The sequence below is a fragment of the Ursus maritimus genome, unplaced genomic scaffold, assembly GCF_017311325.1.
Source record: "Ursus maritimus isolate PB19 unplaced genomic scaffold, ASM1731132v1 scaffold_8, whole genome shotgun sequence".
In the NCBI taxonomy this organism is placed as follows: Eukaryota; Metazoa; Chordata; class Mammalia; order Carnivora; family Ursidae; genus Ursus; species Ursus maritimus.
Window position 1 is genome coordinate 13429839 of NW_024426996.1, and position 19735 is coordinate 13449573.

Here is a 19735-nt window from a genome sequence, read left to right on the forward strand (position 1 = left end):
AAGCAATGTAAAAATACATCTGCTGCAATTATTCTTCTCCCCTTCCTTAGCCCCCACCCCCCAATTTCCTTTAAGAAGGAACAACAGCATAGTTTCTTTTCAAAGTCTTAAAATAAAAATCCCCAAAAAAGGGATCTTGCTTGCTTCTAGAGTTGTTTGAAAAAGGAAAAAAAATGCATAAAGAGCCACGTGCTTCTGTTCTGGCCAAGTTATTAGCCTCTGAGAACAAGAGCTAGAGGAGAGGACTGTTAACCCCATCGTCTCGGGCAGAATGAGCTCATTCCCTGTTGGCTTGCACTGCCTGGAAAGCTCCTCGCACCCTCAGAGGGGCCAGCCTGCCGGAGAACTGCAGGAATCTGCAACAAAAACGATGACAGCCTGAAATACACCCCGGTGCCAACCTCCACATTTGTCTGTCACCTCAGACCCTGACTAGCTGACAGAGCAGCAGAATTTCAACTCCAACAGACCCGAATGTGTTTCTGGGCAGAGAAGCAGAGCTAACGAGGGAAGAGATTTTTGAAAGAGTATTGGCTGTTTATCAAACTTTTATTTCCTGGCTGTGTGCAAAGAAGGGATTCAACTCCAATTTTTTATCAAGGCTCTGGGTCCAGTGACATCCCTGAAGGTAAATTTTAATAAGTTTACTGTATCATCTAATTGCATGTGTTATACTAATTCGCACGATCTGATGAAGATGTCTAATATTTTTTCCTAGTACAAAGCCATTTATTTACCCAAAAAAAATCTTTTGTGTGATTTACAAAAAACCTACTTAATAGGAAAGTTTAACTCTTGTATTCATGTTTCCTTTTCTTCTCCAGGATTAAATAGTAAGTAGTAATAAATGATGGTTTTTCATGTAAACCAAGAACACAAACGTAGAACTGTTGTTGAACAGGTTAGCATTCAGATCTTGGTGAAGTCTGTATCCAGAAATGGGTTTTGTAGAAATATTTTACTAAATATATGAAATCATAAGGGATGTAGTTTTTAAAAAAATTTCAAATCAAAGCATTTTCCATGTTTAAAATACCTGAAATCACTTCATCACCACCGTTGTCCTAGTGTGTACCTACTAGCAATGTAGAAATGGAACATTTTGCTTTTCCAAAAGGTAGGAAGATTCCTATACTACTATAATCTTTGATTATTTTTTAGTTATTATGACTGTTATTCCTCTCCTAACTCCCTTTTATACTTTTATGACTAAGTGTCTCTTGTCTCCTTCTACCGTTTTTGAAAATGCACACGCAAAATTTCTCTAATTCCTAATAATGTCTTATTTGGGGAGGGAGAAGGGAGGGAGGGGAGTCAAAGAGCTAAGGAGGTCATAATAGCCCCTCTAATGTAAGGTACTATCATTTCTGGCTCTACTAAAATAAAACAGTATTGCAAGTCATGCTCCCACTCCTCCTAGGTATTAGAGGTCCCCCTGCAGGAGAAAACCATGCTTTCAGCTGCGGATTGGTGCTGTTGATACTCTAACCTTAAGAGGTAGTGCGGAAAGAGTATCTCGCTTGCACAGCCTTTAATCTGCAAAGAGGTTAAGTATGTCACCTTGGCATTGTATCTCAGCTTTCCTCTGGCCCATGGCCTAAGTGCACTGAATAGAAATGTTCAGTCAATCCAACTCAACAGAAATCTTTTTCTTAAATTCTCCCCTTTCTCTTGGATACCAGCTTTTTTTCAGTTCAGAGCTTATTCACCTAAACTTGGATATTGTTAACTATGACTATTTAAAAAAAAAAAAAAAGACACCCCTCTTAGGAAAGATTTAAGTTTATATTTCTGTTCATTCAACAAGATCTAGCAAAAAAGAGCAGTCTAGTTCATCCACTTATCATCCAGTCAACTAATGCTACTTCCCCCATTTTTGAAAAGAATGTGTACATGTTATTAATGACTCTTGTCCTTTTTTTCTTCTATGGAACTTCTGTACAACCATTCAGCAATTACTGAGGCTCCCTTTTCAGGTCTTTTGGGATTCAATCCCCAATCTTTCTCATGTGTAGCTCTACTTACCAACTATGTAAAAAAACAGCGATGACAGAAATGAAATGAACGGAGATGTTTCTAGCCAACGCCCGAACATTATTCATTCATTTCCTCTTGACAGCTTGTCATTTTTATCCCATTAATTTGTAACCATACACAAGCACTGCTATTTAAGTTTAGCACCATGTCCAGAACATGTTAGGGATCTTTTTCCACCAAGAAGAACAAAAACAACTGCTGTTGAAAGACTTCAGGTGCCCTTTTCCTTCACATAACCTTCTGGAACAACCTTCAGTGAAGGAGAAAGGAGCCCCATAAATCCAGGAGCACTTCCCTAGTAGGCCTGGCAGTCCAAGAGATGCCCAGCTCAGCTGGGGTCTGGTTCATACAGGCCCCCAGGGCATCTTCCACCAGAGGCTCAGCTTGCAGTGCTAATACCAGCTGGAGCTAGCCTGGCTTTTGTCTTGGGCATCAAAAGATGGACAGAACTCTGGGGAACAGAGTGTGTGGTCTTGACTGATTGTAGGGAGATGGTGTTATGAAGTGGTAAGATCAGGGGCTCTGGAAACATACAGACCTGGTTTATATCTGGGCTTTACTAGGCTCTGTGACATTGGGCAAATGACTCTTGGAGCCTCAGTCCTCTCATTTGTGGAAATGAGGATCATAAAATTAGTTGCCACCTCAAAGATCTGTGGTGATACTAAGTCAAGAAAACAGCTATGCCTGGTGCATATGAAGTAATCAATTGATCATAGCTAATATGAAAACACTACCTATATGTCCCAACTAGAACTCTGTAAGAAGGAAATTTACTGTAGATTTTCCCTCAAGGTCTCTTGGTTTACCCCCTCAATTAAGCAAGTAGTGGTAATAATACCCACAAATATGGTTATTGTAGGAATTAAATGAGATGTTTTTTTGAATACCCTCTGCCCCTGGCAGAAGGGCAAGCCATGAGAAAGTGTCTGGTTATGCACTCGAAATGATTTTTCAGCTAACAGAATTGGGGATCAAGAAGGAAATATTCTTTGAATTGTCTTTTTTTTTTTTTTTTTTTTTACCCAAAGAAATGGAAAAATAAATTTTTACCCAAAGAAATGGAAAAATAAATCTGACTCTACTGTACTCCCCTGTGGGAGGGGGGCTCCACAGGAAGTATTTATTACCATGAGTCTTTTACTCCTTCATCAATTAGCTGCTTCTTAATGGCCAAGTCAAATGAAACCAAAGGGAGTTTTCTGTTTTAGATTGCCATTAAAAGAGAGAGACGAAGTGCTGCTTTGCAGTCAATTCTGTTTTATTGGCCTAGTTGGACAGGGGAGAAGGCCCCCAACATTTCTCCTTTCTTATCTTTTCTAAAGGCAAGAATAGGGGTTTTGACTTGCTCTGGGGGTATTTTTTTTTTTTTCCTTTCTAACTGAAATTCAAACGAAAGGGTTTGGGTTTTGGTTTTTGTTTTTGTAAACCTCTCCCCTACGCTCCTCTCCTCGCATTGAAATGTCAGCTGCTTTTTCTGGCTACATGTAGCAGGAGCAGCCTGTCGCCATAGCAATGAAAGGGTATAGAGAGACTCGAGTTTCATGACCCACTCTGTGAAATAACTCTTAGTCTGCTCTAAAATCCTTCTTTAGAAAAGAAGTCTCCAGCCCTGGCTTGTTTCCTTCCTATTATGCAACCAACTTATGTACACCAATTGCAGTAGCTAAATGTTTCCTTTAGAGATTCAATGAATAGGTGCTAAGAAACTGAACAAGAAAGCTACTGAAACAGTGACCAGTTTCCTCTGGAGTGCAGGGGAAAAACAACTGGGAAGGCAAAGAAAAAAAGATGGAAATAACCTCCTATTATAGCACATACTGCACAGCCTGGAATAAATCCATTTTCTGAGTTCCCACTGGCTCCTCCCATCTTCACGGTGCACCACAGTAGAGTGGTTATCCAGGGGGATCCTGGGGCTCACGTCCTGGCACCCTGTAGTCTTTTATCTTATCCACTCCTTGCCTCTGTCTTCTCATCTGTAAAACAGAGATAATAATAGTCGTAAATCTGTCGTGGGAATTGAATGAGATAGTGTGTGTAAGGCTCTTATTCCAATGTCTGACCAGTGGTCAAGGCTAACTATTAGGCTTGCCAGGCCTCAATTTCCCCTATTTGTTAAATGAGGATAACGGCTAATTCATAAGATTGTTGTAGGATTAACTGAAATAATGAGTGAAAGTGCTCCGTAAGTAGTAGTTCTTTTAATACTTTTCATCTTTATGTCTAACTCTGATGGGAATAGCTTTTTTTAAACTTGGAATTTCCCAATGAGTAAACTGTAATGAATACAGGCCTCAGACTTATCATCGTATAAATGTGAACCACTGAATTTCTGAAGAGGAAAAATAAAAGAAATAAGGGTTTTTACATTTATAAAGGACAAAGAAAATTCTCATCTTGATTAGCAATAGAGTAAAAGGTTATTAAAACATCTTATCTTTCATTAAGATGCTTTCTATTAAAATTTCTGTTGTAGTTTCTCCAGTGTTGTCCCTGCCATGCAATTATGTAAGTAAGTGATCTTACATCTCAGACAACTCATGTATTCAGTGTTCTGTACCATGAGAAATGCAGAGATGCTGCAGAACTGAATATAGAGGGGGGGCTGTGCTCTGGTGGCTCTTACTGTGTAGTTAGGGAGACTTTCATTGAACAAATCATCACATTAATAAAAAGTGCTTATGCCCAAACACAAGGTGACCTCGAATACAAAGCCATCTTTATTTTTCTAATGAAAAGATCCTCAGCCAAAATCTTTGGCCAACCTAAATGCACAAATGGATAGTATAGGGTAATGTATACCTAGGATGCCTAAGATCTACTCACTGAATCCACTCGGTAATTTTCTAATACAGACTAGTGCATCATCAGTCCTCTGCGTCGTTTATAATACACTTCGTAAAAATCTGCCGATGCTGCAAATTGGATCCCCAAGCGTAAATTCTCTTTCTGTGCTAATGATCTCTATGTATTAATTACTTTATTGCTTTTCCCAGCCCTCTTTCAAGTGATGTAGGAAAGATGTTAGGATTTGAAGCCAACAGCCAAGAAAAAATTCTTGAGACATCTTCAATGCAAAAAGGCAGTTTTATTAAAGCACAGGGACAGGGCCCTTGGGCAGAAAGAGCTGCAGTGGGGTGATGAGAAGTGGCTCTTTATATACTTTCAGGTTGGGAGGGGAGTAGGGATAGCAAAAGCCTCCAACGTAGTTTGAAAATATGGTTTCCAGGACCTTGAGGGGGCCAGCTATTGTTAGGAAAAGGTCATTTATTACTATTTAGTAAAAACAAAGTCTCAGTCATGAGACCCTTCAGATGTGTATTAGTGGCTCATATGCTTGGGGGACAATTGCCAACATGTATCTTGGTAGGTAGAGATAAAGGAAGTTTCCAAAGGAATTTTTATATTTTAAAGCAGACTTACAGGATCCTGGGGGTGGGGCTAAGATTACCTTTTGCCTTTAGCAAAGTATTAACCTCGAGGCAGCTGAGGTTAATATTCCTAGAGGAATGTCAGTCTGCCTGTTTCAAGGACTTGTCAATGAGCTGTAAGTAGTAAGGAAATTGAATTTCTCTTTTGCCTTTGTTTCCCACATCAGAAGGACTTACTCGAAACCACTTGAATCTATAAAGTGTGGTTTTCTAAAACTGCAGTTCCAACACTTGTAATAATGAAATCATACCTCAAGAATAATTACCACATCTGCTTGAAATATCTTTATCTCCTTTTTTATTGTCAAGATGACCGCCTTAAGCATGACAAAAATAAGGATTGCTTGAGATCATTTCAGGCTGTTTTCCTGAAATGGTACTTTGTTGTTCAAAATGAAGTCATTGAGACAGTGGTCTTTAATGTGAGAGATCTCGGAAGCACTAGAATATAAGGCAAGTCTTCATAGCATAATTCTGGGGGGTGAATTCACAGTATATTTGATATATAAGTGTATATAATTATAGGCTAAAATAAGTGTTAAGAGGACAAAGCACCTTTGTTCTAAGGAAGTGTATAAGGAGCCTGACCCCTGCCGAAGGTCAGTGATGGCTTTCCCTATCTGAAGCTAAATAGATGTTACTCTCTGGGGGGTGTGTGTGTGTGTGTGTGTGGTGATGGTTGGGGTGAGTGGGAGCTGGCAAAAGAATTCTGAGTGTGACACCTTGTGCAAAGACCCTGTAGCAAGTGGGATCATTGAGGAATAGAGAGAAGGCCAGCTCCTGTGAGAGCAAAGAGCAGAGCAACGGGAGATGCAAATCCTAAGCAACTGTCCCCCCAGTGCCCTCTTGCCTGAACACTAAGTGTTTTTATCCTCTGCTTGATTCATGTTTATTGTGTACCTTTACCCCTTTACCGTCTCTGTCAAATTCTGGTTAGACTCAGTGCCCCGGATGGTATTAACCATTTTATCCCTCACTCGGCCCCACATGCCGGTAGGGTGGTTTAGGAGGAATGACAGCCAGCTGAAGGTCAGAGCGCCAGAAAATCTGTATCATCCACAGGGCTGGGACACCTTGATACAGATGGTGACTCAGCAGAGAGCTCAAACAGAAGAGCATCTTTTTTTAACCCTGCAGATAACTGTACTGTCAAGCTACGGAGCTCTCCCGAGAGACTCATTTAGACCTTCAAAGCCCTGAAACATCTGTGTTAACTCTGAATCAGGTAACCCTATGCGTGCGTCAGCCGAAGTGACCGAAGGGTGACTGACGCGTGACTGAAGGGTTTCCTCTCTAATAACAAAGACTTTGGCTATCTTGTAAGGCCAGAGTGAAGAAAAGTGGTCTGAGTTTGATTATGAAATACCTATGACAATCATTTTGTTTACTACATGTCCCTGAAAGGAAATTTTTCCATAGTTATAATAATTACTAAAAATCGCAGCCTACGGTCTCCCTCTGACATAAAAGAATTCAGCGGAAGATCCACCTGGCCTTATTTAGAGGCATGGGTGTACATGGTCCAACAGTAAGAAGAAAAATAAGAGAGAGAAAACAGTCAAAGCAAACCTCCCTTTTGTTCTAGGGTATGTGGTATGTCTTTCTCAGTTTGTTGGACTTTAGACAAGGTAAAATGAGCAGATCGGTAGTCATAATCTGCCTTGAAAACTAAAAATGTTAAAGGAAGGTTTGTTTAGTTTCCTTGGCCTAGAAGGAAGGGGAAGGACTTGTAAGTTTGGCTGAGGCTGCCTGTGAAGGAGCCAACATCTAGGGGAGAGGGAGCCCCTCAGCGCCTGGGGAACTCCAGGCAACAGGAGGGAAATTCACTTCACACAATAACTGCCAGCGCTAAAATTTCCAAGGAGTTACTTAAAATGGCCAATAGAAGAGAGAGAAAATAGACTCCAAGCCTGTTCCTCCCGTTAGAGGAATGGATACGTAAGTATCCATTCCTAGTGCAGTGTTCAGACCCCTTGTTAATGCTTAAGAGAAAAGAAAAGAGAAGGGAGATAAAAAGACAGAAGAGGTATATAGTGACACAAGGAGTGCCCACTGGAGAAAGATGGTTAGAACAGGTAGATTTACGCGGCAAGAGAACATGCAGAACTTCAGAAATACAATTTATCTTTCTAAGTTTAAATTTAAATTAGTGCTTCAAACGAATCAATTGAACGAATGACCTACAAAACTATAGAAACTGAAAAGAAATCAAATACAGAAGTCTACTTTGACCCAATCTTACTCTAATTTAAACTTCTAGAAAATATCCTAGAAACTGAAATACAACCAATTACAAATAAGATCTCAAAATGAATCAGAGTACCCAAAATACATTCTGGTAGTGTGCATAAGTTCACTCCTAAATCTAGATGGAGAATGACGTTCTAGGGAGTGCCAGACTTTAGGCTCCCTTCCCTTCTCTAAGAGATAGAAATTTCTGGACATCAGGAGTTGGACCAAGAGTCAGAGGGTTCCATTCAGAAATACTCCCTACCAAAGCAGCGTCCAAGCCATATTTAGCTATCACACGCACTGCTTTCCACCCTCCAGCTAAAGGACCACGCACTGGTCTAGAGGCCAGAGCTGACAGAGCTCCATCGGTCAGGGGTGGCTGACCCAAGCATGGCCTATTTTGCCTGTGCCTTTCAGTTCAAACCCTTTGGGCTCAGCTGGGCTACCTTCCCAGCGAGAGGAAAGGATATCCAGGCCCTTATCCTTGTTTTTCCAGAGACAGAGCTTGTAGACCTGCTGAGAAATCTAATTACAACCTCCTTTCATGCTAAAATCCAATTACAGCCTCTCCCAGGGTGAAAGCCAATCCCTTTGACACAAAAGGAAGCCAAACAAAGAGGCTTCAAGCAGGGGGTGTGCCTGTGTTCTGCCTTCTCTTAGGCAACTATACAGAAAGGTTGCAGTGACCTTCTCTTGAGTAGGAACGGTGGTCATAATCTATTACGACTCCCATCCTCATAAGAAGGAAAAATATTTTTGTATCTGATGCTGAAGTATGTATATTTTAGTGCCATGAAACTATCAAAAATAGTCATTGTCCAAGAAGAATTAACAGCAGGTTCCCTTATGCAGTATTATTCATCCAAAATACAGCTTTGTTTCAATGTGGCTGACTACACTACTCTTGATAAGGCAAATTTCCACATGTTCTGGGACTAACTACCCAAAAACATTGGTTTTAGAACAGAGGTTTACAACTTTTAGTCAGACTGAGCTAATGAGTTGAATTTCCTTTGGCGTAGGAAAGAACTGCAAAATGGAGGGGGAAAGAACAAACTAATTTACTTTCTAAGGTTCCAGATTAATCCTGGTGTCATAACATTCTAGAGATTGCATGAAAAGCAAGATGGGAGACTACTTTAAAGTGAAAAAAAGCCATATTCCAACACAAAATACTCCCAGAGATACTTGCCCATATTTCTTTCTAAAACTCTTCAATTCACCCTTCAGATCTTATATCAGCAAAATCACCTTTATTGAGGGCTAATCACATTTGAATACCTTGCAGCTTTGGATTCTCTCCAAAGATAAGGACTGCTATGTTCCATTTAAAAAGAAAAATGTGCCCCAGCTAAGGCAATACAGAGGAGGAAGAACTTTTTCCTCTACCCTCTTGTATTCAGTATTTGGGACCTGCAAATTAAACTGACAGAAGACAAGTTAATGGGAGGAAAAGGTTTATCGTATGCACCCAGGAGCTGTCTCCTTAAACAGTTAAAGTTTAAGGCTTACGTAACAAACTTAGTATGGGAAAGGAATGAGTGGGGGAAGAAACAGCTTTGATGGAAAGGACAAAAGATTTCTTTAGGAAAGACAAATGGGTTTTTAGAACAAACTGGAGATAAGCGAATTTGTGAAAATGTTTAATTATACAAGTATAAATGGTCTTTCTTCTTCAGAGCCATAAAACTCTCCTGGAGAGGAATTTATGGTAGTTTTACTCTTGGCGTCTCTCCCCCAGGGGTAGAAGTTACCCTGAAGAGGGAATTAATGGCATGTCTCATTTCTCGGAAGGTTCTGCTTGTAGTCAGATAAGGGAAGCTTCAAGAAGGATTCCTTCTGCATCTGTCGAATCTCAGATGCCCTCAGCTTAAAATAATCTTCGTACCAACTCAAGGGTTCCAAATGGGTCCCCACAGCAACTATTAGACAGACTTGAAACAGGGCAGCACAGGGGAGTAGGAGGCAGCTTCATTTGCAGAGGATCTGAAAATACTCAAACCCGTCAATCCTAAATTTTGAATCAAGTATTGTTTGGTCAAGGTTTCAGCAAGGAAATGATAGATTCAGGCAGAAAAATTGAATTTGGGGATTTGAGAGAATGTATTAAGGGATTATTTATCAAGGTGCGGGCAGGGTGTAGAGAAGCCACAGGGGTTCTGAGGACAGGCTAGTAAGAACTAGGTTTGTACATGCCAGGGGAGGGAGCATTTTCTAAACTCAGAAAATGCTGCATAGAGAGGGTCACTAAGGGGAGCTATGACCTTCACGAGAGGGGCATAGTCACAGAGAGGGAGCTGAGAAAATGTATACACTGATTTTGCACTCCTCCTTCCCTCAAATTTCTGCTGCAGCGCACCGCACTGGCTGAACCCAACAGAAGCCATCAGGCGAGAGAAGCTGAAGGTGTCACTCACACAGGCTCCGGGAAAGCTCCGGTTGGAGGAGGCTTGGAGAGTGGGTGTGGTGTGGGTCTGGAAGGGCAGATGGAAGGTTTCTAGATATTCAGTTGGGGGGAAATCTTTTCCCAGGGTGGGAGAGGTAGACTTAACAGCTGTAGACCAGCTGTGTCCTCTCCTTGCTTGAATGAATCTTCTGGAGCTTCCCCTTGGAAGGCATAAATATGCCCAGGTTTTTGACCCTATTTTCAAAGAACTTCTCAAACCTCAGCCATAAAATTCATTAGGGTTATTTTATGTGCTTCTTTCAGAGAAGGGAGGTAATGTGTAACATCACACCATTGGGAAAAGCCATTGTTCTCCCTGCTTAAAGTGTAGGCCCTCACCAAGGCACATGAGAGGCTTCAACCATGTGCTGAATCCTGGAGGGATTTCTGCTTAGAGTGAGTCCTTTCATTAGTGGTCCTCACAAGAACTACTCATCAAAGCCCACCATTGTTCCCCAGCAGATCCCAACACCATGAGAATGAGGCTACTTGGAACGGTTCTTAGGTATGATTTGCTGTTTTTCTTAATCCTGGAAGAGAACTACCCCAGTGAATAGTTCTTGGTACATTCACAGAGCTGAAAGCACTTGAAATTCCTCTCCCAACTAGCAGAGCTTAACAACCGACTTACTCTATTAACAAAAGAGAAACAATTTCCATTGAATCCAAAGAGGTTTTCTATTGTGCTGGTCAAGTTTAACTAATAAGGGAAATTCAAATAAGAATAGTCAGAGCAGAAAGCTAAGAACCTGACATTCAGGGGAAAGAAATTTCAGGGAAGTAGCTAATGCAATGAATGGGGGGGGGGCAGCTGAAAAGAGCTAAAGGCAGAGCAAGAATAGGAGGAATGTATCTGATCTGATTGTATCTGGGCTAGGCTTCAAAAGGCGAATTGTCATGCCATTAACAACATGAAGTAAATCATTCAGGTATTATTAAGTCCTGCAACATGACAAATGCCACAGGCCTTCAGGGGAGCCATACTCAGGAGAAGATTCAGAATTTGTGAACCAAAAGTTTACATATGGGACCTTCTTTTTTTACACAGAAAAATCAAAATTAGGTACAGGGCTTTGTAAGGAGCCTGTTCAAGTGAGGAGCCCTAAAGCTTAAGCTTCTTAGATTCGTAGTACCACCTCTGGCTATATTCAAATGTTACCCCAAAGAATATGCAAAAAGATGGGGGGGGGGAAAATAAATATAAATATGAGAAAACCCTGCATGCATAGAAAAAGAGGAAATAAAAGGACAGATATCATAATGATGGGGTTTTGGAATATAGGTGAGGTTCAGTGGGGTAAGGTCCAGAGCCAACAACCAAGAAAGAATTCTGGAGACGTCCTTGGTGCAAAATGGTGGTTTATTAAAGCACAGGGACAGGACCCATGGGCAGAAAGACCTGCAGCACCGGGTTGTGAGGGGTGCCTGACTATATACTCTGGGGTTGAGGGAGGTAGGAAAAGTGAGGCTTTCAAAAGAATTTTCATATGCTAAAGAGGACCTACAAGATACCAGAGGCCTTGCCATTGTCAAGTTAGGGTTGTTTTTCCTTCTAGCAAGTCATTAACATGAAGATATTTTTCACACTACACCACTTTCAAATAGCTCCAAAAGCAGAGTGTTTTTACTATACTTGATTTAACTTCAGTTACCTAATCATCTATATAATATGATAGGAACCGGTGGGGTCATAGCCTGAGATTTACAGAAGTCAGAAGAATTGACCTTGTCTATAGGTCAGTGAAAACCTGTAACTGGTTTTAAGACACCGTGTTTGAGGGTGCCCAGTTGGCTCACTTGATGGAGCATGTGACTCTTGATCTCAGCGTTGTGAGTTAGAGCCCCATGTTGGGCGTAGAGATCACCTAAAAATGAAATCTTAAAAAAAAAAAAAAAGACACCATGTTTGCTCAGGTATTCATGCTCTCTTAGCCCATTAGAATCATTTTTAACACAGGCAGTGATGGAAACTTTCAGAAGGGCTGGCAAATGCCTGAGGGAAAGCACTGCCTTCATGGGTCAATCTTGTATAGAGTTGTGAAATGAGACCCAATGAGATTAGTGAGTGGCGAGTGGTACAATCAGATGAGGAACTCTGAGAGGAATGATGAAGAGGTGTGGAAACATGGCTATCGCACAGTCTTGCCTAAGACAAGCCTGTGGGAGCCTCTAAATATAATTAAAGTAATCCTTTAATTACACAGTATAGAAGAAGGAGAATGTACTAATTTCTTCCAAGTTGGAGAGAGAGAGAAATCTTTGAGAACGTCCCAGAAAAACAATTCCTTTTGAATCTTGCATGTTCCTCATTCATGACTGGGCACAGTGGTACAGGACTCAGAAAGATCTTACTGGATGGATACTCTATGAAGTGGAGGTGAGGCGATAGGTAGGCATACATGGATGGTTCATGGGTGAAGTGCTTAGCACAGTACCTGGCAGATAGTAAAATCTCTAAAAATAGAAGTCATTATATTACCTATTATATATAACAGTTAATGATAAAAACCTACTTTTTCAATAAAACTATAGTTGGGTGAAGATAAGTCAAAATTCCAAAGTTTCTTATGAGCTAAACTTCGGGGTCCTAGAATATCACTTCTACCTCATTCATTTCACCAAGTAACAAAAGCCAGTCCAGATTTGAGTGGCAGAGAATTAGACCTCTCAATAGGAAGAGCAGCAAAGAATTTACAGCCATCTTTACCATCCTGTAATGTTTACATGTGTTAAATAAGAAATGTTAGAAATTGGGGCGCCTGGGTGGCTCAATTGTTAAGCGTCTGCCTTCGGCTCAGGTCATGATCCCAGCATCCTGGGATCAAGCCCTGCATCGGGCTCCCTGCTCAGGAGGAGCCTGCTTCTCCCTCTCCAACTCCCCCTGCTTGTGTTTCCTCTCTCACTGTCTCTCGCTGTCAAATAAATAAATAAAATCTTAAAAAAAAATAAGAAAAGAAATGTTAGAAATTGTCTCAAGACAGCTACCCATGCAAGTTAGAATAGAGTTGACATTCGTGGAAGTTTTGTTCTTAAAGGGGAGACCTGTTTCTGTCATGCCAAAAGTTTCATCTGGATGTTTGTTTTGATGCAACATGGGCTGGCCAGGAGAAGACCTTCAGGCATTTGAAATTTCAAATCCTAGGTTTCCCCTGAAAGGCCATTCCTATAAAATACAGTCTAGCTGTCATCTTTTAAAATTTCAGATGAGGTTCTCCTGAAAGTTTGGTAACAAGACACTCTGTTTCTAACAGAAGGAAAAGGCTCTCCTCAAAGTTCCCCACCATCTCTCATCCCTAACCTCTCTAGAACCACGAAAAGAAAGGTGGTACAAAAGAAGGAAAAAAAGAACTTAAGAACTCAAAAAGGATGAATTAAAGTCTCTGTGGTATATAATTGTTGGACTTATTAAGCCATTTTTGCTTTTTGAATGTTTCAAAGAAATGATATCTTTCATTTCATTTTTACAGGTGAAATCACCAAATGACTATATAATCACATTTGAGTCTCAAAACAACCCTAGGAGATAAATAGGAGAGGTATTATAATTTTTCCTGTTTTGTAGATGAAGAAACCAGTGACTTGACAAAAAAGTCTCTTGGCTGGCAAAGGCAGCTCAGTTCTGGAACTCACATCTTCCAACTTGGTACCAAGTATTCTTTCAGCTATGCCGATGCCTCTGAATAGACTCATACATTTGGGCAAAATAACATGATCTAATTTCACATCAACTTTCCATATTTAAGTCCTCAAGACTAATAACTTTGTATTCAAAAATTTGTCTCATTTCTGCATTTTTCACCAAGAGTTTTATTTGTTCTTTTTACAAAAAGAACGATCTGCATTTTGTAGAGTACACACACCAAATTTGAATGTCTCAAAATATATGACTTTTTACCAAGATTAAATGATATTCATCACGCTTAGCAAGGACATCATGAGTTTCATTTTCAAAGTACTTTGCAAGCATCAGCTAATGAAGCCTCCGTGTTATCTTCAGTAGGACAGATGTTTTCAAAATATCTCTCATTTCCCAGGAAAGTTCTCCAGTCTGTCTTATTTATACAGATTGGCGCATTTGTTCAGTTCTTAAAATAAGCTAAAGGCTGTGAAATTATTTTGATCGGCGTGTGGCAAATACAATTAGCTCAGTGAGGCAAAAATGCCCAGTGACTGGTCTGAAGGACAAAGTGGAACATAGCACGAGAACTCAAGCCCTTCTGCATTCTGAACACTAGATTGTTCCACAAGTTCTAGTCTTTAAAAGTATAACACAGTCATCTGCTTTACAAGTGAAAATTCAAGGTGATTTCCCACTTGGGTCATTCTAAATGACACAGTCATATTCTGTCTTTAAATTTTGTCTTTTATTTCAGGATGAAAATAAACACGAGACCTCTAAAAAATTGTTCCATTCTGGACACAGTAAATAATCAGGGGCCATACAGGAAATGCTGGGTTGACTCTCAAAAAGCCTGCACAATTGATCACCAGAGGTCATATGACAAACCCTATACTTATTTCATGTCTTAGTATGTCTTCCCACAGCTATGCCAAGATTCTCAGCATTATAGTAGCTCCTTCGGGCTAAGGCCAGTGTGAAAATACCTCTTACCTGGGACTAGAAAGACATTAATTCAGGAATATCCTTATCTCCTAAGTATGGATTAGATGCATGTAGAAAACTAGAATTTAAGTGTGTGGAATAGAGGACACATCTGTTTAAGTTTGTTTTTAAAGAGTGAACTAAATGTAGAAATGTTCCAGAACTAGGGCCCCTGGGCAGCTTAAGATCACTGAGGGGAGGAAGACATGGAAGGATGGAGGGGAAAAAGTAAAGGAACACTAAAGATTCATTTTCTTTATAACACACCTAATACAAGACATAAATGACTACAATAATAATATTGACGAGGTGCATCAGGCAGATGGAAATAATCATCAATTGTGTGTGTACGTTACTTCAGAGTTCGCGAAGAGCTTCTCTACTTCAGTGGCTCCCCTTGACATTGCAAGGAATTGTTATTTGCATTCTATACATGAAGTTTGGAAAGATGAAGTAATTGGCTCAAAGTATTATTTAGTACTTGGCAGAGCCAGGGCCTGAAGCCAGAATCTCTGATTTCTAATCTGTAGCCTGTTCTGAAGTCATGGAAGAATTTTGGATTCTGAGTCCAAAGCACTGTATTCTAATCCTCGCTCACCTCTTAAGCCTTGCATATTTAGCCAAGTAATTTAGATTCTTCAGGCTTCCATTTCTTTACAGTCAAATGTTGTCTACCTCCTTTCCTCGTTGGATCAAATGAGACCGTTTACAAGAAAGTATTTTATAACTGTGAAATGTTATATAAATGTAAAAAGGGGAATAGCTAAGTGCAACTTAATGAATTCCTGGGGCCTTGCCTCAACGTATCCTTATTGTTAAGCTTTCCTCCCTACTGCCTACAAGAGCAAAGAATCCCCCTCTTCTCTTCAAACTTAACCCTTCCACCTGTGCTTTAATTTTAGACTAGCAAATATTTATCAAGATTCTATCATCTCATTTCGTCTTCATCATCATTGTACAGATAACTAAGAGTCAAAAAAGCTAAATAGTGTATCCCAGATTATGCAAATTAAGTAGTAGAGCCCAGAAGTCCTGAATCAGAGCCTTTGCAATATTGCCTTCACAATGCCTCAGGCAACTTCTCTGTGTTCCCCCTATTTCAGTTATCTATTAAATGCATAACAACCCACCCCAAAATTAAATGGCCTAAAACCAATCCCCTTATTTGCACACGATTCTGCCTTCTGAATGGGACTCACCTGGGTGGTTCCTCTGGTGATTTTTGTCTGGAGCCCCTCACGTGGCTCCAGCAAGCTGGGAGCTCAGCTGGGGCTGAACCATCCCAGATAGTCTTTCATCCTCCAAAGTTCTGTGTGGCCATTTATTCCGCGGTCCAAACTAGTCTCTAGCCCACACTTTCTTACAACCCAGTGAGTGGCTTTCATAGGAAGACAGATCCCAATATGCAAGTGCTTACTAAGCTTCTGCTGGCATCATGCTTGATGATGTCCCATTAGCCAAAGCAACTCACAAGACCAAGGCCAAAGTCACAGAGCATGAAGCCCAAAAGCTATAGTTCACTAGGGTTATCGTTGTTTACCACGTCTCCTCTCTCTCTCCCCTTATCTTCTCACTCATTACTTAGCTTTCCCTTCAGCACAGAAAATACGTTAATGACCACATTTAAATACAAATAAAAATTTCCTGTGACCACACATTCCCCTTTAGCTGCCATCTTACCTTCCTTTCCTAGTCAGCCATCTTAAGTGAGTGGTTTGCATTCATTATCTTCATTCTTCTACTCCCCAATCACTTCAGCCTGCCCTCCACCAACACTATTGCACCAAACCTACTCTCCGTCAACTCTCCAATAACCTCTGTATTTCCAAAGGCAGTGGATAATTCACTGGCCTTGTTTACTTTGACCTCTCTGTAACATTTAGCACTTTCTTTTCCTTAGGTGACTCTTCACTCTCATCCTTCGTATCTTTAGTTTTTCTCATCCTCTAATGGCACCTAATGGTCTTCACTCCCCAGGGTTGTAGCCCCTGCTCTCTGCTCTACTCACTGTATGGCTTCTCATGCTAATAGCATCCAAAACTGTATCTTTAGCCCCAAACTCTGTGCTTACCCCCTGACCTATTAATCCAAGTATGTCTCTACTCAAATGCAATGAATTTAAAATTTATTCATCATCTTTCTTCTAAAACTAAATCTTCCTGCTATAATCCCTTATCTTGGTGATGAATGCCACCATTTGCCCAGCTGCCCAAATTAGAAAAGTGATAACCCAAGACTCTTCCTTTTCTTCTTCCCACAGTATCCAGTTGGTCATTAAGTCTTATCTGTTCTGACTTTAAATAGTTCTCGAACTATCCAGTGGTAAATGTTTAACAATCAGCTTTGGGCAGGATGGGGTGGGGCTAGTGGGGTTGTTGGGTAGCATTATCTAATTTCAAATGCCTTTTATTCCGATTTCTGTTGCATTATACTAAATCACATTATACTAAATCATTGATTTACTTGACTTCCTCCTTTTTAACTCTCCGACAGGAACTATGTAGCCTTGTGCTTAGGTAGTGTCTAGTAAGTACTTAATAAATGCATAAAAGAGTGAAAGAGTGATACACACCCGGGCCAACTTAACACATGTTTCTTCTTGATCTATTCAGCTGCATTTGATTGAAGAAAACAAAGGGAATTATGTGAGATCCTATGATCAGGTTAAAGGGAAATTTTTTCTCAAATTTAATTAGCTATACATATTGCTGTAAAAACCTTAAAAGGAAATTAGTCATGAAACCTACAAAACTTTTGGTGATTCTTGCTTCCTCTTTGTGTTTCTACCATTTATTAAAAAAAAAAAAATGTGGTAACAGTGTCTTAGCCTAATTTCATTGTTATTTGTGATGAATGTAGGAAAGTCTCCTGAAGTTAAAGGGAACTTTGGCAAATGTGTGGGCAAAGAGACTGTAAATGTTCCACTGGAAAATTATTTTGACCTCACAGCAAAACTTATATTTTCTGAGGCTTTGAGTTGTTTATTCAAGAATTACAATTTGACTTTTATTAAAGAAGAAATAAAAAAGATAAAAATGTATTGAGTGCCTCCTAGGTATCAGGCATTTTTACAACTATTATTTCTTCTAATCTCCACAAAACTGAATTAGATATTGTACTAGTCAAGGTTTTCCAGAGAAAGACAGGTAGAGTGTGGGGGCAGGGAGGAGAGATGGAAAGAATTGATTTATTATAAGGAACTGACTCGTGCAGTTATGGGTGGTGATAACTTCCATGATCTGCCTTCTGCAAGCTAGAGACCCAGGAAATATGTTGGTCTTACTAACTCTCCAGCCCTAGTCCAAAGGTCTGAGCACCCCAAAAACTGACGGAATACGTCCCAATCTGAGGGCAGGAGAAGACTAACATCCCAGCTCAAACAGTGAGACTGAGAGAACAAATTCTCCCTTACTGCACCTTCTTGTTCTAGTCACACCTTCAACAGATTAGATGAAGCCCACCCACGCTGGGAGGAGCACTCTGCTTTACACCACAGTTTACCAATTCAGATGCTGATCTCTCCTGGAAACCTCCTCACAGGCATACTCGGTAATGATGTTTAACCAGATGTCTGGGCGTCCTGCAGCCCATTTAAGTTGTCACAGAAAATTTACCATCACAGATGTTATCCCCATTCTAGATGGGGAATCTGAGGCTCAGAGGGTTAAGTAATTTGCCAAAGATTACATAGACGGCAACTGCTGGACCAAATTCAAATACATGTCTTTCTAACCCCAAAGCACCATTCTCCTTCTACTAAACTAGAGGTTCTCAGTCAGGGCACTTTTATCCTCCAGGGGATACTTGGCACTATCTGGAGACATTTTTGGTTGTCATAACTGGCAGGAGCTGAGGGACCTGCTATGAAATCTGATGGGCAGAAGTCTCCGGGATACTGCTAAACATCCTACATACTAGGAAGAATTACCTGCCCCAAAATGTTCATAGTGCCAAGATAGAGAAACCCTGCACTAAATTACCCTTTTTTCTGTATTTTCAGTTTCCTACTGCTCGTAGAATAATAATAATATGCTGATCTAAAACATAAATGACTGTAGTTCCATAAATGTAATAAATACTGGTTAAATGAATGAATGAATGTAAAATTCTGAATATAGAGGATGGAAACTGCATTTTTCAAGAGGATGGAATGCTTTTTACATTAGCATTCACTAAGAGAATAAAATATTTTAAATTATCATCAATAATAGAAATAGGAAATAGATAACCACTTATGTGCTTGAAGCATTAAATACTATAATATAAAATGTTTCATTTTGATGCAATAAAATCATACAATATATTTTCAGTGGGTTTAGTAGTTTAAGGAAAAAAGATAGCAGCAGGTTGTGGTTGATGAGATTCATAGAATTATCTCCAGTTTTAGAGCTATAAAATATTAGAGCTAAAGGATCATCAAGGTCATCTGCTTCATTGTTCATCAGTTAAGAAAATTGTATCTAGGAAAGGGTATGTGACCTACCCAAGGTCTCTTGGCCAGTGAAGGACAGTGTTGGAGCCTGAATTCAGCTCTCCTGACAGTTACATGTTTTTTTCATTCCAAGGTATTTTTCAATATCCCTGAAGTGTTAGAATTTGGGGTGTGGGGTGTGCTACATATTTTTATTTAAACACGTACTCCATTCAAAGGAAATTGAATTTCTATGTTTTTGCCTTGCTTAGACTATAAAAAGCATTATTGAAAGGGATTTTTTATATCAAATAACCCAACCAACATTCTATGATAAGACTTTTTTTCCTCAACACAGAAAAATATATTTGCCATGTATGCAAAATCTTAAAGCTTAAAATATCAGAACTCTTTATTTAAAAATTCAAAGCGAATTCTGGATTTTTCCCAATACTGGCTTAGAGTTTTTCTTCCTGCCCTACGTCTTTGTGTAAGAGGTAAATGGAGATCTTTCTTTGCAAAGGAGCTGGGAAAGCACCAGCTCAGGAGCCAGGAAAGCTGGGTTCAAGCCC

General features: G+C 40.0%; 1 protein-coding gene across 2 annotated transcripts in view; it reads left to right on the plus strand.

Moving 5' to 3' along the window:
- Window positions 1–269: 269 nt before the first annotated feature.
- SPARCL1 (SPARC like 1) overlaps window positions 270–19735 on the plus strand; it is a 43020-nt gene continuing 23554 nt past the window's right edge. The window contains exon 1 of one of the 2 annotated variants that reach the window (XM_008706185.2): window positions 270–628. The gene's annotated coding sequence lies outside the window, so the exon portion shown is untranslated. The remainder of the gene's footprint in view (window positions 629–19735) is intronic. The other variant, XM_008706186.2, reaches the window with a different exon arrangement.